This window comes from Poecilia reticulata, linkage group LG10 (assembly GCF_000633615.1).
Source record: "Poecilia reticulata strain Guanapo linkage group LG10, Guppy_female_1.0+MT, whole genome shotgun sequence".
Classification (NCBI taxonomy): Eukaryota; Metazoa; Chordata; class Actinopteri; order Cyprinodontiformes; family Poeciliidae; genus Poecilia; species Poecilia reticulata.
Window position 1 is genome coordinate 22348382 of NC_024340.1, and position 8329 is coordinate 22356710.

The following is an 8329-nucleotide window of genomic DNA, read 5'->3' on the forward strand; positions in this document are numbered from 1 at the left end:
GGAGACTGATAAGGAATGAATGGGCCCATCTCTGCAGACAAGGCACTTTGTTTATCCCTATGGTAACACACTTTGTTGAGTGTGTAAATTAAATTTTGCTGCCATCAGGTAAAAATGCTAACTATATGATTGTGCACCCCCCCTTTCTATATAATTCAATACAATTACATGTTATTTCAATTCAGCAGAGACTGATTCAATCACTCTATAATGACAAAATCATTAGAAAATTACTATTTGTAAAAAAAAAATAAAATTAGCACTGTCCTTGAAGCAGATTGCATTGAATATTTAATTCATTTCCCCACCCTGTGCATGCACAATGTAGTGCGTGACAGTGAAGCAGAGAACTCCCTCTTTATAGAAAGAGACCTCTAGCAGTACAAGAATTAAGACAGACAGCTGCATTTCCCTTGACTAGCTGGGAGGCAGCAGTGTGGAGGGTGAGAGAACAGGGAAGACAAACAGGGAAATGCCAAATCAGCAAAATCTGGAATGGAAAAGGGAAAAAAGGGAGAGAAAACACAAAGGTTAATCACAACGATGTGATTAACCATGTGAACAATGTCATCAATGTGATTATGGTATATACGTAAATGTAAAAGGAAGAGATTAAAGACAGCAGACTGACTAGAGGTGGTCAACACATTGTTGGGGGTTGCCAGTACCTTAAGACTTCAACAGCATGACTAAAGGGATACTTCAATGTCACCTAAGCCAAACCTACTATAAGATTTATCAAAAAAGAGCATTTTAAGCTTAATCTTAAGCTGGAGATACTCCCTACCTCCTGAATTCTCTGCGGTATGAGTCTAGCTGAAGCATGCTTCTCACTAAACTAACAGCAACTATGCAGTCTCAGTGAAGCTTTTGTTAAAAATAGAGTGGATTTATTATCTCTTAAAGATAAATTTTCTTCAAATACAAAAACAATATTTTTTTCCTGACAGATTTGTAAATTATATTGTCAGTTTTACATTTAGAAGACACTTAAAATAGATATATTATGGCAGTTTTACAAAAAAAATGTTTAGATCAGTTTATAATGGAGAATTAGAATAGTCCTAGGTAGAGAGATAAATGCATTAATTATTTTTTGTAACTAACACTGAATGTTAGAGTCGCATGGCTGTTGATTAACAGGGAGGTAGGCTTTATCAGGCATTGTAGACTCAGTTCAAAAATTTTATTAATCCAAAGGGAGTTCAAAAGTTAGACTAACTCATCCAAGTTTCTTCAAAGAGCTGTTGTAGAGGCTGTTGGCTGTTTGCAGGAAGGATCTCCTGTAGCGACCTGGAATACAGTGATACTGAATAAACCTTTGACTGAAGACACATTTGTTTTACATCAAATTTTTAAGAGGATCATCAGGGTTGTCCATAATTTAATTTTACCAAGAATCCTTCTTTGCTACATTATCTCCATAGGCTGAACCAATAACTACTAATTTTAAAGACAAGTATAAATAAATCTTTAACATATTTACAAATAAAAAAAATTACTTTATTGATCCTAAAGGGAAATTAAATGTAATTTCTCTCCATTATTATCACATTTAGCAAATATAAATAATTATCATTCTAACTGACTTCAAACAAGAGAAGCTTGGTCTAATTTAACTTCAGACAATGAGGGTTTAGTGTATGTCAACTTCCAGTTTCAACTATCTCTGTATCAATCTATCAATATCTGTTCTTAGAAGGCATTTGAGGGTTGTTAAATAGAAAATTTATGAAGGACAACATCATGAACGATAACAGCAGAAAGGTCAGAGATAAAATTGTGGACAAGTTTAAAACATGTTTTGGTCATGAAAGAAATGCTTTGAACTTCTCACCATCTGAAAATAAAAAGAACTACCATAACACAGCCATCCACCTAAACAGACATACTGGTTAAGGCAAAGAGAGCCAAGTGAACTCTGAAGGAGCCGCAGAGATTCAATGCTGTGGTGGGTGGATCTCTTTGATATGACAGTTAAGCCTCTTTCAGAAAACATTTTCATCACAAACCTGCTTCAGTCAGTATAAAGAAAGCCACTCCATTCAGTCTACTCACTGTATCAGTGGAAGTCTTAACTTCTATTCCCATTTAAATCTTCTCACAAACACTGTTTAACAATTACCCTGTGAATATTCACAATATTCATGTCCCCCCCATGGCTGAAAGCCTCTAGTCTGAGCCACTTCTAGAGTACGGATTTAATTGGGCCGATGTTTGGTCAAGCAAATTGCTTCATGCGAAAAATTAAATCCTTGACTAGCCTACCGTAACCCAATTAGCTTTGTAATTACCTGTAGGACATATGTCAAATAATATTGGCTGAATCTATTATCTAAGCAAAACATCAATAAGAGTCACACCTTAGTATAATGAAATATCAATATTCAATGACTCTCAGACAAAAAGAAATGTGCTATTTCTGTGTTTCAGTAAATTGCTTAAAGGAGAAAATCAATGAATGCTCTGCCTCCAAAATCAGAGTTCATTTTCATACAGCTGACAAATGTATGCAGCAGGCTGATATTTTTGTCAGACCCCTGAATAGCAAAGTGAATAAAAAGTAGTCTCAATGTGGAAATACCGATTTCTAAAAAGGATGATAATGCTAAAAATAATTATTTCACAATATTTTAACAGAAAGGCTGTTAGCCTGCATATTTAGCAAAACTAAAAATATGAATGGCCCTTAGCCAAAACAAAGAATTTTGCCTAAACATATTGTAACACCAGCAATTAAAATGTGGCTAAATGCCTCATATTTTTTAATTAAACACTGGTGCTTGATATTGAAAGAAATTACTCAATGCTGTATATGTATTCAATATTTGCACAACTATGCAATTAGGAATAACAAAACTTGACCATCATTGTTGTGTTTGCCTTTTTGGTATTCACATCTCACTTGCCAGAGATAATATGATTCTAATGCATATTATTAAATGTGCATTTTGTTGTGTCATTCTCAGAGGTTAATACATTGAAACTTCTAACTCCCCCCCAAAAAACAGGTAGATCACAATAGAGTTTGGAAATGTTTGTGGGATTATTAGGTCAGAAGGGTCAAAGGAAGCTAAATCTCCAGATTCACCCTGAATCTAAACCAAAATTATATGTTTTCTTTCTTTATTGACGTTACACTCTAATGTGTGTTTGACAGTGCACGTCTTTGATTAGATGCTCTTCCTGTCTGTTGTGCTGGCAGTAACATTACAGCATTAATGACAAAATGAGGTTAACATTGAACCTCGGAGATGTCACATTGCATCCCTCTGGACATTGTCGATTCCTTGACTGTGTGCATGTGTGTGTGCGTGTGCGCGTGTGGGGGTGTGTGTGCATGTGTGTGTGGGGGTGTGTGTGTGCGTGTGAGACAGAAGCAGTGTGGGCAAGCAGAAGTCATTGTGTTCAGTGTAAACATGATGCGACTTCAGCCCCGCCAATGTGTGTGGCAATAGATGTACCACAATGCCATGGGAAATCAACTCTATTAGTGTCAACACAAACAGCCGAGATGGCTTTTGTGATGTGGGAATGGAAGAATGTGTGTGCAAAGATATGAATCTTGAACATGTAAATTTGCCTATATTTTTAAATTAATTCTGCTAAACTTGATTTAGAGTTCAATTATAATATTAGTCAATAGATAGTAGTTGTATGACAAAAATAACACAATGATAGAGGATAAAATTAGTAAAAATACAAAGCTTTGTTTAAGTTAAATGGCCATAAGTGAATTCCCTTTTTCAGCAGCTGTACTATGGTTTTTATTTAAAAACGTATTATTTAAGAATGTGACATGAAGAAATATGTCACAATGCTGCAGGCAAATATGCATGTCCCTGCAGCAGATGCATATCTGTCAACTGTACTTTCACAGTGCATTTTTATTTTTGCCTCAAAGTGGTACGATGTTGAAATTAAACATGATACTGTGCTGTGAAAAAGTTGCCCACTTTACAAATATATTTGGTTTTTGCTTTATAAGTCCTGCATAAATGTTTCAGTTCAGATTTTTTTCGAATCAGAGATTAGAGCCAGTTTGCTTTGTTAGGTGAGAATTTATTTGGCCCTGCAAGGATTAAGCAGATACAAAATGGGCAGATTGAAATATGGACCATGTAATTTACATTTATGCAGACTTTGTGTATTCACAACAGCAGCATAATCTTGGATAAAATCACGTTTTTGATTCTGGGCCTCATCCAGATCACAACAGAAATCACCTAGACTATTGTGGCATTTGAGTCAATGTTCTGAAATGATACTACTCAAAACTAATTTTAACCCGAGCAAATGTTTCCCCCCATGTTTCAAACAGTGGTGATGTCTGCCAGCAGTTATTTGCAGCAACCCCTTAGGAAGAACCATCTGCAGCCGTTTTCAATTTCCACACACACACCAGGGGATGTGCGCCTTAAAATCTTTAATTGAGATAGATTGGGTCATCCAATTAACCTCAACACACTTGGGTGTCCTTTGTGCAGTTGAAGCTATTGCTTTGGGGTATTGTTGCAAATCTTTAAGTCACTACAGGAAAAACACCTGTCTTCACTGTATTTATAAAGTTTAATTGGGTTGAGCTTTCTAAATCAAAAGACAGCTTTTTCTGCCACCTGTCTGTTTTCACTCCTTTCCACAATAAGGTGTGACAAGACAGTCTCGTTTGCTAAGATGTATGGTGGCAACATAATTGTTTGCTGTTGAAGTAAAAACTTGAGATGGTCTTTAATTAAATTTGAACAATAATTTATCTTAGCTGAACTGAAATAAAACACTTTTTGGCCAGGGCAGCTACTTTTAACCACATGATTGTCCTGCATCTGTCAGTAATGAACTCAAAAGTATTTTATTATGTACTTCTTTTAAGAGTGCTGAAGCAAAAGAATTGCAATATTCACTTTACAAACTTTAAACACATAAGATGCTTAACAGAATCATAAAGACCAAAAATAAAAAAAACAACACAACAGACAGATGAAGGATACATTGGTGTTTAGAGATGTTTAGAGTTAGGTTGTAAACCTAATTCTATAAATATATCTTAAGCTTGGGACATTTCACATAGTCTGTCATCTGAAAATGGAAAGAATGTGGTACAACTTCAGTCCTAATGCATGGTTAATCACCTAAACTGACAGGCCGAGCACAGAGAGCATCAAAGAGAAACAATCAAAAGGCCAGTGGTAACTGGAGGAACTGCAGAGTTTACAGAATAACTCTTAATTCTGCAGACAATAAATCTGACTTTTATCACAGAGTGAGGAAAAGAAAGGCACTGATGAATGACCGTCATCAGTCCTATTTAAAGACACAGCAAACATATAGGAGAAAGTGTACTGTTCAGATGAAACTAGAATGCAACTTTTATATTAACCTTAACACAATATCTGCCAAGGGACACATGACATTCTCACAACACGATGTTGTGAGAATGAATTTATTCAGACAGGAAAACAGATCACAGTTGACAGGAAATAGCTAGATACTGACCAACATTCCTGAAAGAAAACCTGTTAGTGGCTGCAAACACTTGAAACTGGTTCAAAAGCTGATGTTCTAAGCATCCTGCCAGTGCAGCAGTAGAATGGCTTAGCTCATTCGATCTATTGTGTTATAATGACTCAGTCAAATTTTAAACAAATCATGTGGAGAACTTCTGGGAAAACATTGTGCTTAAATTATTTTGTATTTTGTCAAAGTAGAATGGGCAAGACTATAATTGTTTAGATGTGCTAAACTGGTGGAGACATACCCAAAAGCCTTGCAGTGAAATACGGTTCTACAAAGTACAGCATTAATTCAGGGAGGCAGGAAGTACAAATACAGACGAAAAAGATTAAAAATCATGCATCATTTCCTTTGCTTCTTGAAGAGTTTGCACTAGTTTGAATTAACCTAACAAAAGCATCAACATTTGAAAAAAAAACTGGAAAAAAACTAAAATTAAAAGAAGCATGAATATGTTTGCAATGCAGTCCAGACTGAATATTAAAACAACTTTTTTGACTCTAAATCTAAACACTTTAAATGAATTCCAACATCATCATCATTACTAATGTTTAGTATGAGAGGTGGGGAACTATGAAAACAAAACTAATGTGAAAAGCTGGCTTGTGATTAAGAAAGAAAAAAAAAAAGCAGTAGATTCACATTTAAACGTCGGTCACCAAAACAACCCTTTTGCTTGAATTAGAGATAGGGCCTGCCATATTTAACTGTTCAGGGGAAGTAAAGCAAACTTGTCTTTTGGGGGCAATTTAATTTGAAATGCAGCTCTGTGAGGCAGGGAGAGAAGCCAGAAGTCATGCAGAGAAAATAGTCTTAATTGTTTAATCCATATCAGTTAGACACCATATGGGAGAAATTACAGGTGCTGTGTGGTGGGATAAACACTACAACCAAACAAATGTCTGAGGGGCAGTCTACACTAGTTTGTGTCTTTTAAGATCAATTTGTCTTGGCTCTTTCCCCTTCAGAGCAGCTAATGCTGTGTGCATTAATTAAAAGAGAGCCTTTCAGCTTTAAAGGTTCTACTCAACTCTTAAAGTTCTACTTAGAAGATTGTTTAAATGTTGAGACAATATAAATGAAATGCTTTACCTTTGCTGTCTCCAATTAAAACAACTTGTTGGGAAGACATTTCATTTAAAAATAAAAGAGCATGTATTTACAGTGCTTCGCATAGTCTGCTGAGTGAAGTGTGACAGTAGATACAGACTAAGTGTGACATTTTTTTTTTTTTCAATATTAGATTTTTTTTTTAAATCCACCACTGAGGTTTCTGCCAGGCTAACCATTTAAGCACTAAAAACTACCACTCTATGTATAAAAATGGTTTAAGCCTTGACAATGGATATTTGATCACAGGGATTCGAGAGATTTTAGTCGCCGTGATTTATTTTGAGCAAGTGTATCTGTCTTAGGGAGGGATCGCAATTACCATACTATTAATCACACTATAATTAGAGTCCACGGCTTGACTGTGACACAAAACCTCTATTTCCTAAATGAATTAATAACATCGATGTCATTTTATATTAGGAAAAAAGTATCTCATGAATTTTATATCTATTTTAAGGGCAGACACAGGTCATTTGAACTGAGTGAATGTGTATTAAGACAGCCCTTTGCAAAATAATTCATTGAATTCTCATTTCTTTGTGTTGTGCTTTCAAGAACTCGTTTGTATTATTTTGAGAAATGAGGAATTGTTTCATTGTTTGCTGTTACTTAAATTATAAATAATTAATTGAAAGACTGTGTCTCTACATTACTAAACAAAAAACTCATTTTAAATATGATCTTCACACACTTTGTGTAAGAGAAAAGCTACACTTTATTCCAATTTATTTAGTTGAATCTATGGAAAAGTGGTTTCACAAACATTAAGGTAATTCCCAAACAGTTTGTGTAAAATATTGCATGGATTAGATGGTAGCTAAAAGATAAAGCACGGCTATTTCTAAAGCAAGTCTTTCAAATGCTATTCATGTAATGTGGAAAGTCTTTTTAGTCTGACTTTCACTGTTTCTTTTGCTTGTCTGGTTTCTTTGGTTTTTTTTTAGACATTGCACAATATGCATTTGAGATCAAGCATAAAGTCTCACAAGAGAATGAGTGAAAAAGCACTCAAACTCAAAAGGAAAACTTCAGAAAGCCTGAAGAACCTCAAATTGAAACTACTTTGAAGACTACAAGAAAGCCTGGGTCATTGGCAGCAGAATACAAAAGAATTATTTGTGGTATGAAACTTTATGAAACTTTTCTGGTGCCGATCTCCAGCACGAGGCTAGAGGCGGGGTACACCTGGACAGATCGCCAAACGGGACAAACAACCATGGTCACACACACTCTCATACCTCAGCGCAATTTAAACAGACCGATTAAACTTACAGTCATATTTTTGATCTTTGGGAGGAAGTCAGAGTACCCGGAGAGAACCCCAGCATGTGTGACAAGTCCAGCCTCAAACTCTTTGTTGTGTGTTTTTGATGTGGTGCGTTCAGGAAAACAGATCTGGATTACAGTCTTTTATTCCATCTGTTAAGAGATAACAAAAGAGACAGCAGTGAGTACTCCAAATAATCTGGTTCAAAACACTTCCAGCCTGCTAGCCCAGCACAGCATTTCTCTATTTTTGGACATATGTAGAAGTACATTATTTACAATACATTAAACAAAAGCATTCAGTCTTGTTATAATAAAACGGTAAAGACAAACCAATACAAAATTGTAAATATATTTATTATATTTTGTATAACTCATACCTGTTAAGAGATGTCAAAAGACACAAGTGAGTACTCCAAATAATCTGGTCTAAAACACC

The 8329-nt window shown here is 35.4% G+C and overlaps 1 long non-coding RNA gene across 1 annotated transcript; it reads right to left on the reverse strand.

Moving 5' to 3' along the window:
• Positions 1–349: 349 nt before the first annotated feature.
• Positions 350–7936, reverse strand: LOC103471394 (uncharacterized). Its single transcript, XR_534633.2, has 3 exons — positions 7897–7936; positions 1223–1293; positions 350–490 (listed from the first exon to the last, which is right to left on the reverse strand). It is a non-coding gene; the product is annotated as an uncharacterized LOC103471394 (long non-coding RNA).
• Positions 7937–8329: the final 393 nt, after the last annotated feature.